We start from the raw sequence: 21415 nt of genomic DNA on the forward strand, positions 1-21415 counted from the left end.
CCCCCAGATCTGCGTGGGCTGGGGCTGTGGGCTGGGGCTGTGCTGAGCTCTTCCCTGCGGGGGAGCTGGGCTGTGCTGCACATGGGTCGGGCAGCAGTAGCACTGGGAGGGGGGCTGGGGGGGCTACAGAGTTCTGGAATGACTGCAGCCCCTCCAGTAGCCCCGCTCCCAGAGCTGCCACTGCCTGCCCCGAGCACAGCCTGGCCCCCTACCAGGAAGACCCTGGCATTGTCCCAGCCCCGGTCCACCCCACAAGCAGATCTGAGGGCACGCCCCCCCTCCATACAGTCTCAGGGTGTACGCAGTAACAGGAGCCGCTCCCTCCCCTGACAAGTCACTTTTGGCTCCATCCTGTGCCTGCCCTACCCGTGCAATGCCTGCCCCAGCCCCACTCCCTCCCTCACCACGGGTGCCTCAGTCTGCACCCCCCCTTAAAAACAAAAAAAAAAATAAGGGGGTACAAGGGTTGAAACCAAGTCAGAAGTGGTACACTTATTAAAAAGGTTGAAAACCCCTGATTTAGATTAGGTTTCCAGGGGCAAAGACTGTGTTACTCTGTGTCTGTTACATGCCTTGCACAATAAAGACCCAGTTTTGGTTAGTTCTTCAGCATCACCTCAAACAATAAACATATTCTAAAAGACCTATCAGAGCAAGTTCCGGTTAAAGTATTTGTTTTCAGAAAATGTTTTTTTTTTTTCTGAAACTGATTTTCCAGTTGTCTTGAGTCATCACTAAGCTTTAAATGACTGAACTAAAAAATGAAAGTAGTCATGGTGCATTATAATTTAACGGTTACTCACTTTTAAGTTAAATGACAGGCTCAAAATTCTTCATATGCAGGCAAATACTTCTTTGCATGTAAAACTGCAAAAAGATAGCTAAGGAATCTAGGCGTTTTCTTAGGAATTGTTTTTATTTGTTCTTTAAGTTGTCTGCACAACTGTTAACGGGATAGTAGCACGTCAAAATTAATAACCTACAGCAAAGGAAACTATCAGCAAAAACATAAAAACCATTAAGAAAATATCGCTGATGATTAAAAACAGTACATGCATGCTCTTGTTTACTTTACACATTAAATGCTTCCTTTTTTTTGCATTTATCATTCTCCCAAAGAACACTGTCAGAGGAACATGCTGCTATTTCTCTGAATTCAGATACATTTTAATTCAGAAAAGGAAGTTATTTAATATCACCCAAAAAAACTGAGTGCTTGTTTAGAGTTACTTTTGGTAACATTAAACACATGGTAAAGAACGTCCCTTGGCAAAAATATCTTCTAAACACATCTGGGTGGCAGAAATCATGTTTGTAATACACAGGTTACAACGTAAATGTTTTAAGAAAAAGTCTTTATTTATACTTAATTCAGCCAATGCTATGCAAACATTTTGCAAGAAAACATTAGTTTTTTTGTGAAGAGCTCAATAACCATTACAATTTAGAGTTTTATATTCCATAATTTTCTACTTCCCAGACATTAGTCCCTAAAGATATAATTAATTACTAACTACAATCAGAAAATCAGTCAGCCAGTTAAATCTTAGTAAGCAACGGGAAACCTGGATATTCCAGCACTGAACAAAAAAGATTTTCTAACAGATCACTAAGTCTGAAACTGTCACTAAGGTAAACTACTTCAATATTTTTCATGCAAGAAAAGTTACTATACACAAAAGGAACTAAAGGCATCACAACACACAAATATGCCTCTTATGGTAGTCATGGCATCTCAAACTCTGCTCTGACAGGTTCACCAAACTTCTGACACAAATCAAAGACAGCAGAAAATTGGACAATGCCTTGACTAAAAGATCTAGAATACTATACAATATCGATCATTTCAAGCTTCAATTCCCCCTTTGTCATTCAACATGTAAGTTCTAAATGAGAACTGTAAGTGCAGTCAGGCATCTAAGAACATATGTCTAAAAATCTTATTTTACTGGTGCTGCACTTTTATACTACTTGTAACTCAGACACGTAACAGTTTGTTTTTCACTCTTTACATTATTTTCTGTGCTTGATAGAAAAAAAAACAACAGCGAAGAAAATTTAAAAGTGGGCACAAAGTGGATCAGATTAAGCCATACATGATCTGTCCAAATAAGGCACACCTTTGCATCTTTAAAGGGTCCCTACAAGACTCCAGTCAGGTATCCAGGTTATAGCTGTATTGGTCCAGAGCAAAAAGCAATCAAGGCTCATGGTAGGTGATATCTTTCATTAGACCAACAAGATTTTTGCAAAAAAAAAAATATAAAAAATCTTTAATTGCCAGCTTTTGGGCACAAACACCCTCCATCAAGCATCAGAGACAAGACTGTAAAAGTTCTCTTGGGTAGAAATGAAAGTTCATATTTCATTTCCAGAGAAGCTTTCCATCTATTGACTCTTCTGTGAAATCCTATAAAATATGATCATTTCCACACCCACTTAAGCTGGGTCAAAAACAAGGTATTGCCAAGAATTTTCAAGGTACCCTGGTGAAAACAGGCAATAGAGACAATTCCTCCCCCCTCCCCATTATCCTCCCCAGGATAATGGGGAGGGGGGAGGAAATCTGCTCACAGCCAGCCCAGGAGCTTACAAAGAAGCCCAACCTCGGGGGAAGGAGCCTTCCTTCTGGCCCTTCTGCCACCTAGGGATCCACTCACTGTCCCTTGCAGGGAGATGCACATTCCTCCCCCCTCCCCATTATCCTCCCCGGGATAATGGGGAGGGGGGAGGAAATCTGCTCACAGTCAGCCCAGGAGCTTACAAAGAAGCCCAACCTCCCACTTCTTTGCTTTGATTTTTTTTTGCATTGCACTGCACTGCAAATGCCCAGCCCACTGCTGCCTGTCTGTCAGGGCACCCATGTGTTTTGGCAGCGTTGTGCAAGGAGCTGCCTACCCTTCTAGCATGTGGTCAAGCCTGCAGAAGCCGTTAACAGCATGCTAGACTGCTTGATAATGCAGCAGTTAATGGTTTCCATGGGCTTAATCCCCTGATAAACCCGTGGAAGCGATTAAATGCCTCGTTATTAACCAGTCTAGGATATGGTTAACGGCTTCTGTGGGCTTAATCAAACCCACGGACATCATTAACCATGTCCTAGACTGTTTAATAAAACACATCAATTAATGGCTACCATAGCCTTAATCAGGGGATTAAGCCTGTGGAAGTCATTAATTGATGCATTAGCAAGCCCTGGTTTGGGGCCATTTGTCCAAATCTGGTAAGGGGCAGGACTTCTGGGGCCCCTTGGTCAGAGGTGGGTGTGTGGGGCGGGGAGGAAGGGAGGGGCACAAAAATAGCACCAAGCACTGTGCTCAGACTGTAAAATCAGAGGGCAACTACCCCAAATTTGGTAGGTCTCTACTCATGCAGCTGTCATATACTATAAAAAAAGTGGTTCCCAACCTTTTCTATTCCAAGATTTCTACATCATCTTGGATGTCCAAAGATGTCCTTCCTCATTTGGAAATGGAGGAAGGACAAGATGATCAAAATAAATCCTGATCCAGTTCTTGATCTTTAGGTATGAATGCATGATATCATCTTTTTACATGAAGTACCATTCGGTTGTTAAATATATACTCTCCCTCAGTTAGATAACTGTCAGCAATAAACAAGGATAAATTATGATTTAAAATATTTAATTGAGTTAGTACATTCATTATCCAAGTAATTTAACATACTCTGAAATAATTTTTTGCATTTATTTTGACATTTACAAGACTCTCAAAAGCATCCAATTTACATCCTTAAAATTTCATTTAGCAATATATTAGCATTTAGTAGCCATGACTTTTCTCCCTTTATTTTAGTTAGCAATGTATATAATCCAAATACAAAAGTGCTAAGAATGCGTGTCCTGGGACACTGCAAAGTGTGTCTGAACAGTTGTCCTAAGAGTATTTCATTGAATTAATTGCATAAAAGCGGCTGTGCTTTCAGTTGCTCACTAAACCCTGATTGAAAGGGTGGTGTGTGTACATACCAAATTTCAGGATATTTCTCTTCCAGGACAAACAGACAAAACTTGTCCAGGGACAAATGCAATGTCTATTTCTAGCTAAGGAAGCATTGGGCATTTAGACATGCTCTGGGAAGCAGCACTTTAATTAGCACAGCTCTGAGTGTCGCACTAATTAAAAGTGCCAGGAGCATCATGTGCATCAGTGTCCCTGAGCTGAAAAAACGGTGGTGGGATGCTTTGAATTAAAGCTCGAACAAAGCCCACTGCCATTTTTCATGTGATGCTGGAGTCTTCTGGAGCGCAGTAATTACCACATTCCAGCTGACAGCAAGTCAGTGCAGCCTCCCTGCATGTGTATAGGACCCCATTAAGACCAGCAGTGGCAGCAGATCAAGAACAGATCTACAAAAGGGCATCACACTATTAATGGGCCAACAGCCACCCAAACTCTTTGAAGAAGCATCAAGAAAACTGACTTCTTTAGAGCTCTTTTCTACAGTTACTCCTCGCTTAATTTCACAGTTATGTTCTTGAAAAATATGACTTAAAGCGAAACGATGTTAAGCAAATCCAATTGCATCACAGTAGTTACCTACTAGCAGGCAGCGGCCGAATAATGTTATAACCAAACATTGTGCAACTTTAAGTAAGTACGTTCTTCAATAGATCAGTGACGTAATAACAAAACAACGTTACCTAGGACGATGGTAAGTGAGGAATACCTGTATTTGCAAAAGCAGGCTGCCTTCTGGAACCCGAAAGCTTAAGCAAGCCTGTTACAAAAATATCATGGTCTTAAGTGAAACAATTTTGCATTATGGGACTGTTTCTTCAAGTTGTATAAAATCTCATGAACAATTTATTTCTGCACTAGTCTAAATGTAAACTTATGAAAAAAATCTTCAAAACAAAAGTTTAGTAGCTAAGCCTACACTTAATGCAGAAAGTGGAAAGCTTTAGCAACAATGGGTTATAGTTTACTTAAATAACAACTACAGTAATCAAAAGTAAACATTAAAGTAGTTGGCACTGATTTAACAGAGTCGTGTCAAAGACATGCCATATCATCTGGCCCTGCACATTAGATCTGGCTGGACTGGGACCCAAGACATGTGGCACTCACTCCAGCTGGTCTGGAGGGGGCACTATGTGCAGTGCAAGTCAAAGAGCATGTCTCTAATATGGATTAGGCCAGAGCAGTTGCTGCATCTGGCACACTGTTGATGGGAGAGGGGGATGTGGCGGGGGAGGGGGGAAGAGGGAAGAAGATAGGACCTGGGGCTGCTTCAGGCCCTACGCTGTTCATCCATCCCACAGACTAGTCTCAGGCCACTCATCTAGCTGGGGCCAGATGAGTTTGACACCCCTGATTTAAGCAGAAAATGCAAAATTGATTACTTGCTGTTTGACATAAAATTAGAACTCTGACTTTGTTTCTCTATGTAGGCTTGTAGAAAATATGGATGATGAGAAGTTGTGATGAATTAAATAAGTCCCACCGAAGAAGGCAAGGGGCCAGGCAAATTAAAGTGGTGCCAGTGCCGAGAGGACACGAGACCATATTAGGACTACTTTGTTCATTTGGTGCTTTATCAACTAGGCTGACAACATACACACACAACCCTCAGCGCTTCTTCACTGCTTGCAGCTCTAGAAGGTTTGATTACTTTCTTGGGAGAATCATTCTTCAAGCTCAAAAGGGCTTGAATTCCCTCAATGCCATAAAAAATAATCTTGTTCCTAAATCTGGGAATTCCACTGTTAATCAGGAACATTTGTAAAAAAAATTGTGCTGTACCACCACATTGGAAACAATTTAAATATCCAGTACGTGGAGTTTCTAGAAGACAAATACTTGGAGTTCCCAGAAAACACATACAATTCTTAAATCTTTCCTTCAACTACTGGGCTACAACTTTTCCATGTATTAAAAGATAACCTAGATATGGACCAGATCCCAAAGAGGACACCAGTAAACTCCTCTGAAGATAGCAGTAGTAGCCTACTGGAAGATCTGGTTACAATATGCAGAGGTTAATAGAGAAGTTATATGGGTGGCCTGTCACCAAACAATGCTTGCCAGAGACTGGCCAGAGATACCGTTACTTGATGGAAAAAAACCCAAAATGTAGAATTGCCAGGAATTGGTAACTAGTCCAAATGGTGTAATACACTGGTATCACTGCTTCTACAGGGGTCCCTATAGAACAGTTAAAATTCCAAGGAGAAATCTATCAAATGCTTGGACCCCATGAAGAAAGACTTGCGCACCAGCCAGTCTATGCCAAATGAGTATTAGAATAATACTGGTCCAGTCTTTGCTCTATGAAGAAAAGTCTTGAATGACCAACTTAAAGTATTTTTTCTCTTGTAAAAAAAGAAAAAAAAATGTGTTTGACTACTTTTTACCAATCCAAAAGAGAGAAGGATCAAACAGTACATGAAGAAGAGAAACCTGAAAAATCACCGGGAAGACCAGAGTTCTAAAGGCTCACTTGCCTGATGTGGGTTTAATTTGGTTTGGAGGGGTTGAAAACCAAGGACAAGCTATATTCCAAGAATTTATTTTTTTTTAACCCTTCATTTGTTCATATCCCCTATCCCACATCTCTTCTGGGCCACAGACATCCTAGCAAAGGCTTGAATTAACCACAGAAGGAGACCAACCTATGGTGTTAATGTGGGCTCATCTACAAAAGACGTTTACTGCAGTTGCCTCATTAGTTCCGCAGTAAACTTCTTGGCATCTGTATGTGCAGCGCTATTAGGATATACATGCAGAGCTATTAGGGTGGAGTAAACTAGTTAACTCCTGACGGGGCTGGCTGCCCCTACAAAGGTTCTTTAGTGTAGGGGCTGCCTGCCGGCAAACCCTGCACTGAAGCACCCTTGTGCCCAGCCAGCCCCTCCACAGCACATTAAGCTGGGTCAGAGCAGCCTTGGGCTGGCAGGCTGACCCCCGGACACCCTGCCAGCTAGGGCTGGCCCAACCCAGCTCAACATGCTATGGTTCCGTGCACACGTGTAAATACAGTACTTGGGAGCAAGAAACTCCAGCGTGATATGCACTGGAGTTTATTGTTACACATTAAAAGCATGTGTAGGTGCACCCAGTTAAGAGAGACTCTGCTGCACCTGTAGCTACAGGTTAACTGCTGCCCCAACATGTGACCCAGCCATTGAAGATGAAAGTATAAGTTTAAAAAAAAACAAAACAACGTTTACAGAAGCACAAGATTACAAGGACAGGGAAGAATATGAACACACACACCACAGCTTCTGAGAGCTCCTGTCCTAGTGCTGACAATTTGCCATAAGATCTCAGGCTTTCAGGTTGTTTATCGGGCAACTGTTTGTAAGAGCAACTAAATGCTCTCAACAATACCATTTGGATGACACTTGTTAGGCTCAATAAAATGGTAGCTTTTATTGCTCTGGCTGCAGGGAGCAGCCACAAAAAGCATGTCAGAAGTCATCTGGTGGCAAGTGATTAGTTTACTGTAGTTTGAATGACATTGATGTGGTCACCTCTGACATTCATTCTGTTACGTATACTCTTGTGTTCTGTATCATAAACATTAGGCATTCAGTGAAACCAGAGCTTTAAAATCCTTTGCGAAGATACAATTATACCAAGGAAGATCTAATTGAAAATGGTCTTTGATTTCATGCAAGTAGAATAATGGTATTTAAGATATGCCTGCAGTGTATCTTGCTCCTGCAATGTTTCAGCTTTGGCATTTCAAGACTATTGGTAAAAACAAGTCTGACAAAAGGCAACATTCCAGATCTCTATCAAAAGAAAAAACTACCCACAGAGCTATCTATAACAATGATATAGCAGGTAACTGTACCAGACACTGAACACTCAGTTTTCTTTTCTGTCCATCTCTTAAAACAGGAATACATGAACAAAACACTACTTGGTAGGGCTGTGCGACGCTTCAGTAGTTGATTTGATTTGGAGGAGATTTGGCCCAATTTGGGGACCAAATCTCAGAATCCGAATCGAATTGGGAGACCAAGTAAAAGCTCTGAATAGATTTGGAAGCAGCTTCGGAAAACATTCAGCGGATTCAGAGATTTGGCCATAGGCTAAACAGGCATCTGACAACTGCCTCCAGCTGGTAAGTCTGTTGGGGTTGGGGGAGGAGGGAGGGACTGGGGCATGTGGAATGCGGGCACTGCCCTGCTGGGAACAGCAGCTCTGCCCTGCTGCTGCTTGTCCAGCTGGCGCAGTGGGGAGAGGGTGGGGTGGGATGCAGGTGCAGCTCACTTCAGATGGAAGGGGACAAGCAGCAGCAGGGCATAGCCCCCGCTCCCAGTGCCGCTGTGCTCAAATCCTGCACTTTTCAACACTGCCTGGCAAGCAGCAACAGGGCAGAGCCCCTGCTCCCAGCACTGATGCAGGTGCGGCAGCTATGCCCTGTTGCCACCCAGAGTGAGGTGAGTTGGCATTGCGCGCACCCCCCACCCCGCGGGGCAAGAGGCAGCAAGGCAGAGCCCCTGCAGCTCCCCCCACTGGGACAGAGGCAGGCACAGCCAGAGGAGCTGCAGGAGCCCCATGGCTGCCCTGCCCGGACCCATTCACTGAACGGCTCAGCCTCCAGGCATATTAAAAAAAAGCCCTGCTTTTACCGGTTCTGGCAGCAGCGATTGACGTCTGAGGGCTCATAGCACCACTCAGCCCTAGCTCCCAGACAGCACACAGCACCCTGCTGAGCTGCACTGCACCTGCGCAATGCAACAGCTGCCAAGCAGGGGGGCAATCCCTGCTGTCCCCCACTGTGCAAGGGGGCTCTGCCACGAGTCCCCAGAGGCCCCAGTCCCGGCTCCTGCATCCAGCGACTATGGGGCTTTTTTAAATATAAAAAAAAAAAGTGCCAGGACCAGGCTGGGGCTGGGTGGAAGATGGGGCCGGGCCGGGCCGCCACGGGGGCTTCTCCCACAGCTCGTCCGACCTGGGGAGAGGCAGGTATAGCCAAAGGAGCCTCAGGAGAACCTGCAGTCAACTGGCTGTTCCTTCCTCTCCCTGGCCGATCCAAAAATCAGAGTCTCTCCAAATCAGCGCCGAATCTTCCAAAGCTGATTCGGCCAAATCAATTCAGGACAGTGATCCAAATCTCCCAGTCGAATCACTGTCTTCCGAATCAGCCGAATCTAAATCGAATACTTCCCGATTCTCACAGAACTACTACTCAGGTTTCTTTGGCCGAAAAGTACTTAAATACGACACAGGTGAGTGAGTAAACAAGTAGGCACTGCAATATGAAACAGGGGAAAGAATTATTTTACTCCTTTAAAATCCAACACCTGTAGTTAAATGCATGATATTAGAATCAATTAAACTAAGATTAGTAATCATTGGCTACACCCAGATTATGGTGGGTACAAATGCTACAACAGAAAGTTGATTATTAAAAAAAACCCCAAACCTACTTCTACCTCACCTTGTTTCATAAGGATACACGTTACACTAAAAATCTTAGACCAGCAAAATGCAACCTTTGAATTTACCAAAAATATTACAGCATTCCAAGCAATCATCTATGTACCTTCCTCTGTCTAAAGAGAATCAACTGAACTCATTTGTTCATTTCTTTCGAACTTTAGCTGTGTACACAGTAGAAAATGCTGCAAGAGCATATATTCCATTTTTAGAATACAAAGTCAACAAAATGTAAATATTTACTGGCTCAGTGGAGCAGGTTCAGAACCCACTACTTTGATATTGTTAATTGATATTGTCAAGTATTAAGTACTTTGGCCAAAAAGTACTTAAATATGACACATGTGTAAGCAAGTAAACAAGTAGGCATTGCAATATGAGACAGGGGAAGAATTATTTTACTCCTTAAAATCCAACAGCTGTAGTTAAATGCATAATATCAGAATCAATTAAACTAAGATCAGTAATCCTCGAGTGTTATTGATATTGTTAATTCATATGGTCAAAACAGTTACTATCATATAGGCTATTCTGCAATGCTTCAACTAGCGATTCTCAACCAGGGTGCTGTGAGACCCTTTTGGAAGGGCCTGGCTCCACCATCACGCAGCTTTCCGGTGGGGCTGCTGCTGCCACTGCTGCAGCCACCGGGGGACCTGCTCAGCTTCCCTGGCCTCCACTGGCTCCTCCTTGTCTCCCTCATGCAGTGGTTACTCCAGGCAACAGGTAGAGAAGCAGTGGAGATAGGGGCAGGGGGTGCTACAGCTGGGCAGGAGTGTGGAACATGGGGCTGGTGGGAGAGTGAAGCACCTCCAAGGGAGGTGGTGGGAGAAGAGAGCATGGGTGTAGGGGGGTCCCAACACCCTGCCCACACTCCCCCTGTAGTGCAGTCCTCACTGCCAGTGGCAGCAGCAGGCACTTGGGGAGCTTGCGACCCATGCAGGCATTGCTGCCTAGCTGGATATGGCTCTGGCCAGTAACGTATGTGGTGGCAAGGAGTGCAACTAGCCAGCCCGCCTCTACCACACAGGGCTCCCTGTGGCACACAAGCAGCTCCTGGCACTCGTGCGCCCCACCCCACAAACCCCACACCCTGGTCCCAGAACCCCCACATACACTCCTGCAACACACTCTATGCCCCTGCCACACATACAGCTACACGCCCTCACAAACACCACATACACCCCCCACACCCAACCACATACACAGACACACACACACGCACAAAGCCACACCCTACACACAATATACAGAAGTAAGACTATTTTTGAGATACTATGAAATCATCTTTATATACAGTACCCAAACAAAAATCATGGCAAAAGACATTTTTTGTAATAAAATTGAACTATGTTATAGTAGGTTTTAGACTTGGTGTACGATTTGTTTTTTTTCTGGTTCCAAGATGGCAACTCTCCCCTCCCAAAAGGAATACTTCAGAGGGCAAGGGCAGGGACTTCCAGTGGCAAAGGTAAGGGGGGGAGGGGGTCTGCGCACCTGTCAAGGGGCAGGGCTACCCTTGTGGCCCTTGACAGCTCACTAAAACTCATTAAGTGGCCTTCCAGCTGAAATAATTACCCACACCTGCCATAGAGACTAACCTGCTCAGAAAGCCATATGGTTTTTTAGGAATGTTTTAGGAATGCAATAAAGTAGATGCAGGTCACACTGATGAAATGGGAGCCAGTGTTCTGGAATGCAGAATGTGAAAAGGACTTTGTGATAGATAGTTGATTCTGAGCTTGCAATGGAAGGAAAAATGTGATCCCTGGATGCATAAGTAGGGAAATATCAAGCAAGTGTAAGGAGATAGTATCATCTCTGGAAATGACAACATAGGGTGCTTATACACAAGCACACAGGCTGCTGAAGTATGGTAATTACTTCATTGCAGCCAGTTTCTGCATCTCATATATCAGTGTCCCTGTGCTTCAAAAAGGCAGTGGGGGTGCTTAACCTAAAGCTTGTTAAACAAGCTTTAGTTCAAGCACCACTGCTGCCATTTTGAAGCATGGGGATGCCAATACACATAATGCTGCAGAGCTTTAACTGGTGCGGCTCTTGGAACCCTACCCCGACCCCCAGAACATGTGTAAAAGTGCCCACAAAGACTAGTTCTGGAATGCTTAGTCTAAGATATGCTATCCATACTTTGAAAAAGCGTGTTGAGTAATTGTAAAGCATTCAGGAAAATTATAGAATGATGCAAGATTTGTCAAGTGCCTTATACAGGTACACAACGCAGTTCTATCTTCTTTAAACAGTGAAAAGATCATGGTCTACAAAGCTACAAATAAAAAATAATTAGATAATTGAGAGCTACCTAATCTAGCTGAAAAGGCCCCAGAGCTGGAAGCTGAAGCCTCATGCATTCAGACCAGAAATAAGATACAAATGCAATGCCCAATGCATCAGGGATAAAGGTCATAGCCATGTTGGTCTAAGAAAACAAGCAGTCAGTGCACTAGAGGTCATATCTTTTATTAGACCAACTAGATAGTTGCAAAAAAAATGTTTCTATTTAGTTGCAAACTTTCAGGTACACACACCCTTCTTCAGGCATAGGAGAATGTAAAGTTTGTAAAATTTCTGCCAGGTAGAAATGTAAATTCATATTTCACAGGAGAGTTGGAGGGTGGAATAAGATCTTCTAGCTGGAAAAGTTCATTTTTCACTTCATACAAATTAGCCTCAGATAAACCTTGGAGCAGTTTACTTACTTCAAAGGTGCCCAATGTATTGTTTACACCTACAGTGTAATTTACAAGTTGTCCAAGAATCAATATTAAGGGTTCGAGCGTTACAGACTTAACGTAACTACTAAAATACCTTTTTTCCAGAATCTGTTAAAAGACAGACTGTCTTTTTGACATGAGCCAGCCTAATGAGTCATGAACTTCAGCTTTTCAACTTAAATAACTAGAGACAGGCTTTTAATTAGCTGATAATACTCATATAATAGGAAGGAAGATTTAGTCTAGATTAGCAACAAAAGAATCTCAGCACTTCACATTTGAGTCCAATGAAGTGACATCCATGAAATACTTGCTTCCTCTAGAGAGTCACAGTGAATGCTTGAGGTTCATTTCTGTTGCTGTTGAAAGCCAAAACACTTACAAAAAGCTCTTTTCTTGAAATATTTATTTCAACTCTAGGGCTGATACTTAACACTGAATGCATGTCCTCTTGATGAAAATTATTCAATAAAGTTCTCAGTGGTCTAATAGGAAAATATTTCTAAATACAAATTATGACACAGGGCAGAACATTGCAAAGTTACCTTAATGACGAGCATATACATTACACTAGACATTCATATTTAAGACCAACCAAACCACCACAAACCCTAGACAGCATGCTATGAGTTTTTTAAAAAGAAGCACAATAAAATGTTTATCTGAAGCAAAGATATTTTAGGGTACATTTACAGTAGCCAGTGAAATGCATCACCATCAGAATGTTCTCAGAGTAGTTATACCACAGGCAGCAGGAAACCTACTAAGGTGCCTCCACATTGTGTTATATATTAACATGATAAAAAAAGACCTGAACATGCAACTGCTAACAGGCAGTCAAATATATTAAAGTAAGAAATGTACTTACTTATGTATTTATTTATTTACATTACTTTGAAGAAAAAAATTAAATATGTTTTATAAGATTATCTACTTCAGATGCAAGAGGAAAAATCAATTTATTTTCATTCTAAAATTTAACTTGACAGGCTATTTTCAAGACTGCTACCATCTAAAGAAACCTTTTTAATCTCTGATGTGACAGGACTTCCTTGTAAAAATCAGTTTAATATCCAACAGCCAAACTGGTTTCTCTTCTTTTGGCACTTCACAACCAGTAATAAGCTGGTGTCAAGTTACATCCTTACTGACAGTGCATCCTAATGGCCCACGCAAGGCTTACACAGATTCAATCTTTGTGACCAATTCAGTCTTAAAATGCACAAGAAGAAAGAATTTGGCTGACTCAGTCTTTGTTGCAGTGGCTCTTTTTCTCTATCTGCCCTTTTTTTTTTTTTTTTTTTTTTTGTTTATGGCTAATTTTTCCTTTTTTTTTTTTTTTTGTCTAGGGACGCTCCATAGTATCCTTACCTCAAAAGATACTATATTTCCAAGGAAACAAATTCCTTAATGAAAATCAGGTCATGAGATGGACCCAAAACATTTCCAAAACTTAAAAAAAACCAACCAAATAAATGAATACCAAACTGGACATATTTGTTAAAGTACCAGATCTTCTTATATCATGAATGTCTAGAAGTATGAAAACTAAGCTGTCACTTCTGTTACAGAATTCAAACCGCTGACTGCCTTCTTGGTTTAACTGAAGTATTTCAATCATCATTATTTAAAGGATTATTCCACATTAATCACTACGCTCAACTTGAACAGGAACACCCGGAGACTAAAATATTTAAACCATAAGAGCTCTAAAACCCTTCAAGCTTGACTGTTCAAGGTGAAACAGGAAGCTGAAGCTGTATATAACTTGCCAAGTCAACCTCACGCAAAGGCTTATAAAAGAAATCTGGATGTAAAGGATTCATAAATAAATGTATGTATATTCCTTAACCCTCCACCTTATTTTTATTTGAACTAGCTGAGTTAGATCATATCTCTGTATAATGTAATGAACAAGATGTTGTGATCCATACAAAAGAAGAAATTACCTACTTTTTCCTAAGAAATAAGTCAACAGGACTATCTATGGTCTATATCAAAAGTATTAACTCATCCCCATAGACCTGTAGGCAAACAGACTTATTAACTGAAATTTTTCGTTATACTCTGAGTTAGTGGTTAATTTTGAAAATTTGAAAAACTACGTAAGTATTAAGTCCCATATTTGAATTGTCCAGGTCATACTGTGTAAAAAAAAAACTTGACTCGAGGAAATATTTTGACAAAAACAGGACTTCTGCTAAGAATTCTTAAAAGCATCCAAGCTTCTGGCTTAATAAGAAATATACGATGCAGGGGCTGTGAGAGACTTGGGTAGGAAACAGATATCTTTCTGAGGGAGGCAGAGGGGGAGGAGGTCTCTTGTCAAAGATCCTGACAATTTTAGATCAATCTGGAATAACGGCTTTAAAGTAACCAACCACCACCTGGTGCACAGAATACACTGGACTCTGGAAGTGCCTTAGAAAGATGAGAAGAATGGAATGCTATGGATGCATTTGATTCTACCTAACAAGTTTAGTATGTTCTTCATATTACTACTATTTGTTTTTTTTTACAGTAGAATATATTTTGTTAAGGTACCTGCCTACTGGTATTCCAAGTCATACTAGTCCCTAAAGCTGGAAGACTAAGATACTGATTTAGAACAGCATGTATACTGGTTAAGGAAGAAAATACTTTGAGTAAGATGCCAACTCACCTTGTCACGCAAATGGTGTTCTGCAGCCTCAATATTCAAAGGATCATCAAAATTCAAGAGATCCTGTAAAAGAGACAGAAAACTTTTTAAATACAAACAACTCTATTTGCATATGATGAAATAAGCAGATGAGGCAAAGTATTAAATAACATTTTCATTTTTATGCTTACAGGTCTCTGGTTTAAAGCCTACTTGGTGCAAATGAAAACTAATTTGGTTAAGTCAATCACTGCTTAAGTGTATGCCAAAAGAACCTAGACACTACTTAAATTGATGGCTTTTCCTTTCACTGGTTGTCTGGAAACAATTTGGCAACTTCTGAAGGACACTCAGCAAAACAATCTGAGATTCAACGAATATCCAATGTATCAATGGGCAGAACACTAATGATTCTGGTAAAAAGCAGAAAACCTGGATTTAGAAGAAAGACAGGCCCACAAGATATTTAGCGCTGCAGGTAGAAGAATCTCTCTGGAACCTGCTGCTGCCATATTCAAGCTGCAAACAGAAGTTTCATTTCTGGCAACACCTGCACAACATCTAAATGTGAACCACTAGTACAGATCCCAGTGCATTAATTTGCATGACCACTGTACTTCATATTGTTAAAATTGAGGGACAAGAAGCTGACAAAAAACCGTGTTATCATAAAAAATCATGAACAATCACTATGGAAACAAAGATCATTTTCTCTGGGATTCAAGTCTATTGTGTCACTACTTCTATAAACATCTATAAAAAGTGAAGTGCCATGACTTTACAAGTGTGAAAGGCTCACACCATTGCCCCTGAGACTTGCTTCAACAGTAATTAATCTGTATGGTAATTTTAGCACATACTTCCAAATTGTCTTTTTCCCTCAAAAACAAAACAAAATAAAATTAAAAAAAATCTTAACTACCTACTTACTTTCCAGAAGCAAGCTTAAGCCATCATTTTAAAGCTTAATAAACTGTAACGCCCCCTAAAAAGCCCCTACTTAAATCCAATAAAAACCCAGAAAGCAAAACAAAACAAAAACCCCTCAAACTTCTGAAGAGCAGCATAGGGGAAATACAAAAATGGAGGTTGCAAAGTATAGGTCTTAAAGGACATTATAAATCCCTGCAATTTGTTGTGCATAACCAGATGGTCTTACAGTGAATCAATTTACATACACTCTTATTGCTGACTGCACTTTTTGTCTTCTCAAATGGATTCACCTTGCTTTAGTCATTTAAAATGCAATGAAGGACTATTTAAAAAATAAATAAAGTTACTCTGCACTGAGGTGGTAAAGGCTCCCCAATATATTTTTCATTCAATTTACCTTAAAAGGCTATATCTAAGAACATTAAGCCTCAGTAGCCCTTAAAGGGTACAGCTGCCCTGGGCTCTGTAGACTTCTACACAGGAGAACAAAACTATTTCTGGTAGTAGCACCAGCAATTCAGAGATCCAGCTCCTTCCCTCCGTTTGAGATAAGCACGGAGGAAACAAGCCTAGGCTGAAGGAGGAGATGGTAAATCAAAGCCCAGACTGTGAGATTGGCTGCATCTCCCTTTTATTTTCCCTTCTTCAGTCTTTGCCTGACAATCACCCACCTTCCGGAAAAACAGCTTTTCGAAGGAAGGGAGGGCAAACCTCTATTAGTTGCTTAAGTATAACACACAGATGCGGCCCAAGTTGTGATCCAACTACACTTTCAATCAATTAATAGCTTGATAAAACCAGGAATAAGCCACAAAGTTATTCTACAAAAAAAAGTGTGTAATAACCAGGCATCCTAGTTTTCTATGGGAAAAAGGCGAAAATCTCCGCTTAAAACGTACACAAAATTCATATTTTTCCACAACCTACTGAAAGTGCACCGACATTCTGTGGCAAGCAGTGCCATTTCTGCTCTCTCATTTTTGCTATGGTTTTTGCCTCTCGGCTAATCAGCAGCGTACCCCCTCTGCTTCCCCTCCCTCCCTCTGCTGTTGACTGACAGAGGCAAAAACCACAGTAAAAATAAAGAGCAGAAATGGCACTGTTCATCACAGGACGCCACCACGCTTTCTGTAGATCATGGAAAAACACAGATTCTGTGGTTTTCCACTGTGGATGGAAAACTAGGTTCCATGATGATAACTTTGTGGCTCTCTTAACAAGCTGTTAACTGAACGTGGGGCTACATGTACCCCCCATGGCTGAGAGCAACAGGTCTTCTAGCAGCAGGAGGAGTTTGCTACACGCTGGTGCAGGCAGTACCCCCTGCACCATCAATAAGGTGTGAATGGATCCGATGTTGGATCCAACAATGAAGCCTCCTGCCGTGCATGTGCAGCTTGGCAGGAGGCGCAATTGTGTGGATCATGCATCAGATCTTATCATGCCTTGACCTGCAAGTCTAGAGTCAAGAAACTATTCAGAGATAACTATTCAGGTTTCTGGTTGCCTGTTTCTGCCATTAGTCCTGGGGTTTTGTTTTTTTTTGTTTTTTTGTTTGTTTTTTTGGGGGGGGAGGGGGGGGGGTTACAATGGTACTACCACTTTTTCCAGCTGCCCTAGGCAGCTTCCTTTGGTAAAAAAAAAAAACAAAAACCAAAAGATGCAGTCTTTCTACACCTGCTAATTTATTTGATTGGGACATCGAATACTGGACTCGGAGGCCTCCAGGGCCACAGAGTCCAGTCTCCTGCATTGTCATTTACCCACAGAATCCCCAAATCACCACTTCAAATCCTCACATTCAACTACAGCTACTAGTCATAATACCCAAAACACCAAGGATACCCTATAATATGCTACACACAAATCAGAGAAGGCAAAGGAACTGCTAACACCCTGCCACTGCTGTAAGAGGGAAATAATTTATTGTGTGTTCAGAAGATCCCCAGGCAAGAGAGGAGGGTGGCAGATGACAGATGGGAGCCCACGTGGATTATTCTCATTTCCTTGCAAGATTAGTGTTTATTCTTATTCAGGGGCCGAGGTAAATCTTCAAACAGGTGTTTAATTTCCTCCCTTTTTAATTGTTAACCTATGCTGTGATAGCATTTATCCCTTTATCCAAAAAAGGAAATCTTTTGAAGTTCTAGCAATGCAAATCATAGCCACCTGTCACACAGTACACCAATTAAAAAAAAAAAAAAAAGAGGGGGGGGGGGGGAAGGTTTCCACAAAGCCTAAGCTACTCATTAGCAAAGGTCCCTTCATGGCTTTATGGCTCTGTGCAAAATAATTCCAAAAAGCAGTACATGCTCTTCTGTATAAGCCGCAAGGTTACCTATACAAAAGAAAGAAATGTTTCACAGAGGAACAATTTAATGATCAGTAAAATCAGTGGTAATGCTAACATTAACTTTAAGCAACCATGAATCAGGTCCATTCCAGGTAAAATAAAAAAAAACAAAAACAAAAACAAAACAAAACAAAACAAAAAAAAAAAAACACACTTGAGAGCGGAGACTAATTTATGTGCAAAGCATTGCCTACTTACAGTAAATAAAGAGTTTAATCCCCAAACAACATCCTGAAAAGGAAAAAGAGAATCAGTCACACACGTATGTCAAATATATTGTACATCCTATATTTCTCTTAAACTGGGGGGGGGGGGGGGGGGGGGGGGGTGGTGGGGTGGGGGTGTGTGTGTGTGTGTGTGTGTGTGTGTGTGTGTGTTAAAACTACGATAAAAGAGGTTTGGGCAGTTTCCACGCAAAAAATGGTTTTGTTTTTTTTTCAAAAGTTTATTTCAATACACAATGTGCCAAAAAGCACTCAGGACTGCGCAAAGCAATGGATAAGACTTCAAAAAATTATCAAATATAAATTAACTGGAACAAATAATTTGTAAATAGTCAGAGCTACTTTAAGAACTTCTCTATAGAATCACTAAATGCTGCCACATTTACATCTCTGTGTTCAAAGAAAAGAAACATTACAGTGCAACTTAGTATACCCATCAAAACTGAACACATTACAGCTGATTCCAAAAGGCACATATCAGATGCTTGCTATTCAATCAATCCATACAATTATAAAATGTACATCAGACCAAATATCAAGTTTGAGGAAAGTGATTTAAATCCCAATTTTTTTTGTGAACAGGAAAAGAGTCTAAGTTTCCCAGATTCTTCATGACAAATGATTTGCTTACCTCTGTAATTAATTTCATATAACTAAATAGAGACAGCTAATGTGCAATTACAGGTCCATATCAAAACCAATGAAGCACATGGAAATGGTCTATCTATTACTAATGTTATCTGATACAACATATTGGTATAGTCATTTTGCCTTATGTACCAAAAAGTTCCATTACTATCTAGCTTATAAGCTTCACAGGCTATGAAACAACAAGCAAAATTAAGCTACACAGAAATGTTTACTTCTAATGGAAGGAATTTCTTCTGGTAGAAAAACAGTCCAGGGGTTGGACTGTACAGACATTCCCCCACTCCCACTGCTGAAGAGCTTCACAGGGGGCACAAGGACTGGTCCCTAAGCTACCCCTGCCCTCAGGGGAGCCCATTAATTGACAGCCTGTCCCCTCCCTGCGTGGAAGGGGCCAGGTTGTCAGGTGGCAGTTTGCAGCTGCTGAAAAACAGCAGATGCCACTGACACCACGGAGGGTTCCCGCCACAAGAGAGTGCATCTCTATCCCACCAGCTTACTGGCAGGAAGGGGGGGCATTCTCTAATGGTGAACCCTCTCAGTTCTCCCCCACAGAAGAATAGCCTCTGCTCCTTGTACTTCTTTGGGATGACCCAGGGCAAGGAGAAGGAGAGACCACTGTAGCAAAGCTCCAGGAGCCTTGAAGCAGGGTCACAGCAGCCTGCCTCACCCCACACTGCTCCAGTTTTTACTGTGGAGTAGCTATACAAGTTCAATACTATACCCACTGCTTGTGACTTGATGCCCTCCTCACTACCCAGGAAATAAAAATCTAGTGCTCGCTTCCACTTGTTATTACAGAAGGATAACTAATATGCTTTACTTATTCCTTTCCTCCCACTTCAGTGAAGATAAAACCTAACAGGAAAAACTACACTATGACACAGAAAATGAGCATTTAATGCTTATGTAACAACTTGCTGCATTTGCATATGAAAAAAAGTTCAAGAGATGAATGCATTTCAGCTTGTTTATTACTTGGTCCCCCAGGTGAAACCAATGTCCTAACAAAACATTAATGACCCTATCAATTATACCCTACTGCAGAGGCTGACATAGGACAAGTCAGCATTAACTGGTCAGTAGTCTTATTACCCCATTTTCCCTTGGTTCCACTTACAGAAAAACACCCTCTCTTCATCCATTTTTAATGATGTAGATCAGCCAAATGAAATGCACATGGTTGAAGAATAGCAAAGTAAACATTAGGTAACAGCTTTTTAAGCTATTCAGCATTTTCTTCTAATGGAGTTTCTGAAGTCATCAGTTGTTGCAAACATTGAAAATCACTTGAATTTTCTAACATACTTACTGAGAAGAGAGCTGTTGGTGGTGGTTTAATTTTTGTTGTTTTGGGTTTGTTTTTGTTTGTTTATTTTTTGGGGGGGGAGGGTTGAAAAACGATAAAAATCAGGATTCCCAGATGTTTGGATGCATGGATATAATTCTTGAGAATGCAGTGTTATCCTTACATTCCAATACTGACCTAGTTAGCTTTGCATCCTTCCTCTTCCAGGCCAGAAAGCAAAAGTGTTTGAAACACACCATTCTTTCTTTAGTCCTAACACTAAGTGACAACTTTCATCATGGTTTTTTTTTTCATTTTAGCACCATGTCTACTGCTCAAGCAGGATTCCATTGTTGTAAAAAACTGAACGTAGCAGAGGACCACCAAATATTAAAGAAATAGTAACTCCAACGTTAAAGCTGCAAATACAAAAGAGAGTCCCAGTTTAAGCCTATAGCTTTGTTTTTGGCTCTTCACCCTTCTACATACTGCAAATGTCTGAACAAGAGGGACACATGATATTTTCTTGTGGACATACCAAGGAAAAACAACCTCAGATGCTGTGTGAAGACTATGATTCATATTTCTATGGCTTAAATAGAAAGCATGTGTGTGCATGCAGATCTCAACCTGACATTAATTTTGAATGCAAGGAGAAACTGGAAGTACGACCAAAACCCCTGGAATGCTTCCTCACTCTCCCCTCCCCCAGTCCCAGATTTTAACTCTAATGTCTAGTCGTTCAGTCCTCAGTAAGACAGAATGAGATAGGGTAGTGCTTCTTTTAGGTATACTGAACTTATTGCTGTTCATGACTGGCACTCTAAATGATGTCTTGGTACAGCACTAAGCAAAATGAAGCATCACCTTTGTGCAGGCTGAGAAAGACAACTTAGGAGATGCTTCTATCTCAAAAGACAGTCTCTCCCAACTATATAGTTGGTCCAATGAAAGATATTACAAACAAAACACCTTTCTTCTTCTATATTTTCTAGAATGTCATAGCTACAAAACTTCAAAATATAGCAGTACTACGTAGGGCATCTCTGGTTCTACAGCTACCAAATGAACAGGACACCCATTCCTAGAAAATGATTTTTACTAAACTAACTTGCTGCAGTACTTTGCAGGCAGAAGATGGCTATCCAAAGATGATAATATAGAGAGGAGCTAGGGA

At 41.2% G+C, this 21415-nt stretch overlaps 1 long non-coding RNA gene across 1 annotated transcript in view; it reads right to left on the reverse strand.

The window, feature by feature from the left end:
- LOC102385221 overlaps nucleotides 1-21415 on the reverse strand; it is a 66825-nt gene that overhangs the window by 23013 nt on the left and 22397 nt on the right. Inside the window, exon 2 of the long non-coding RNA XR_001358692.2 lies at nucleotides 14814-14876. This is a non-coding gene — a long non-coding RNA (uncharacterized LOC102385221). The remainder of the gene's footprint in view (nucleotides 1-14813; nucleotides 14877-21415) is intronic.

Source organism: Alligator sinensis, unplaced genomic scaffold (assembly GCF_000455745.1).
Source record: "Alligator sinensis unplaced genomic scaffold, ASM45574v1 scaffold1003_1, whole genome shotgun sequence".
Classification (NCBI taxonomy): Eukaryota; Metazoa; Chordata; order Crocodylia; family Alligatoridae; genus Alligator; species Alligator sinensis.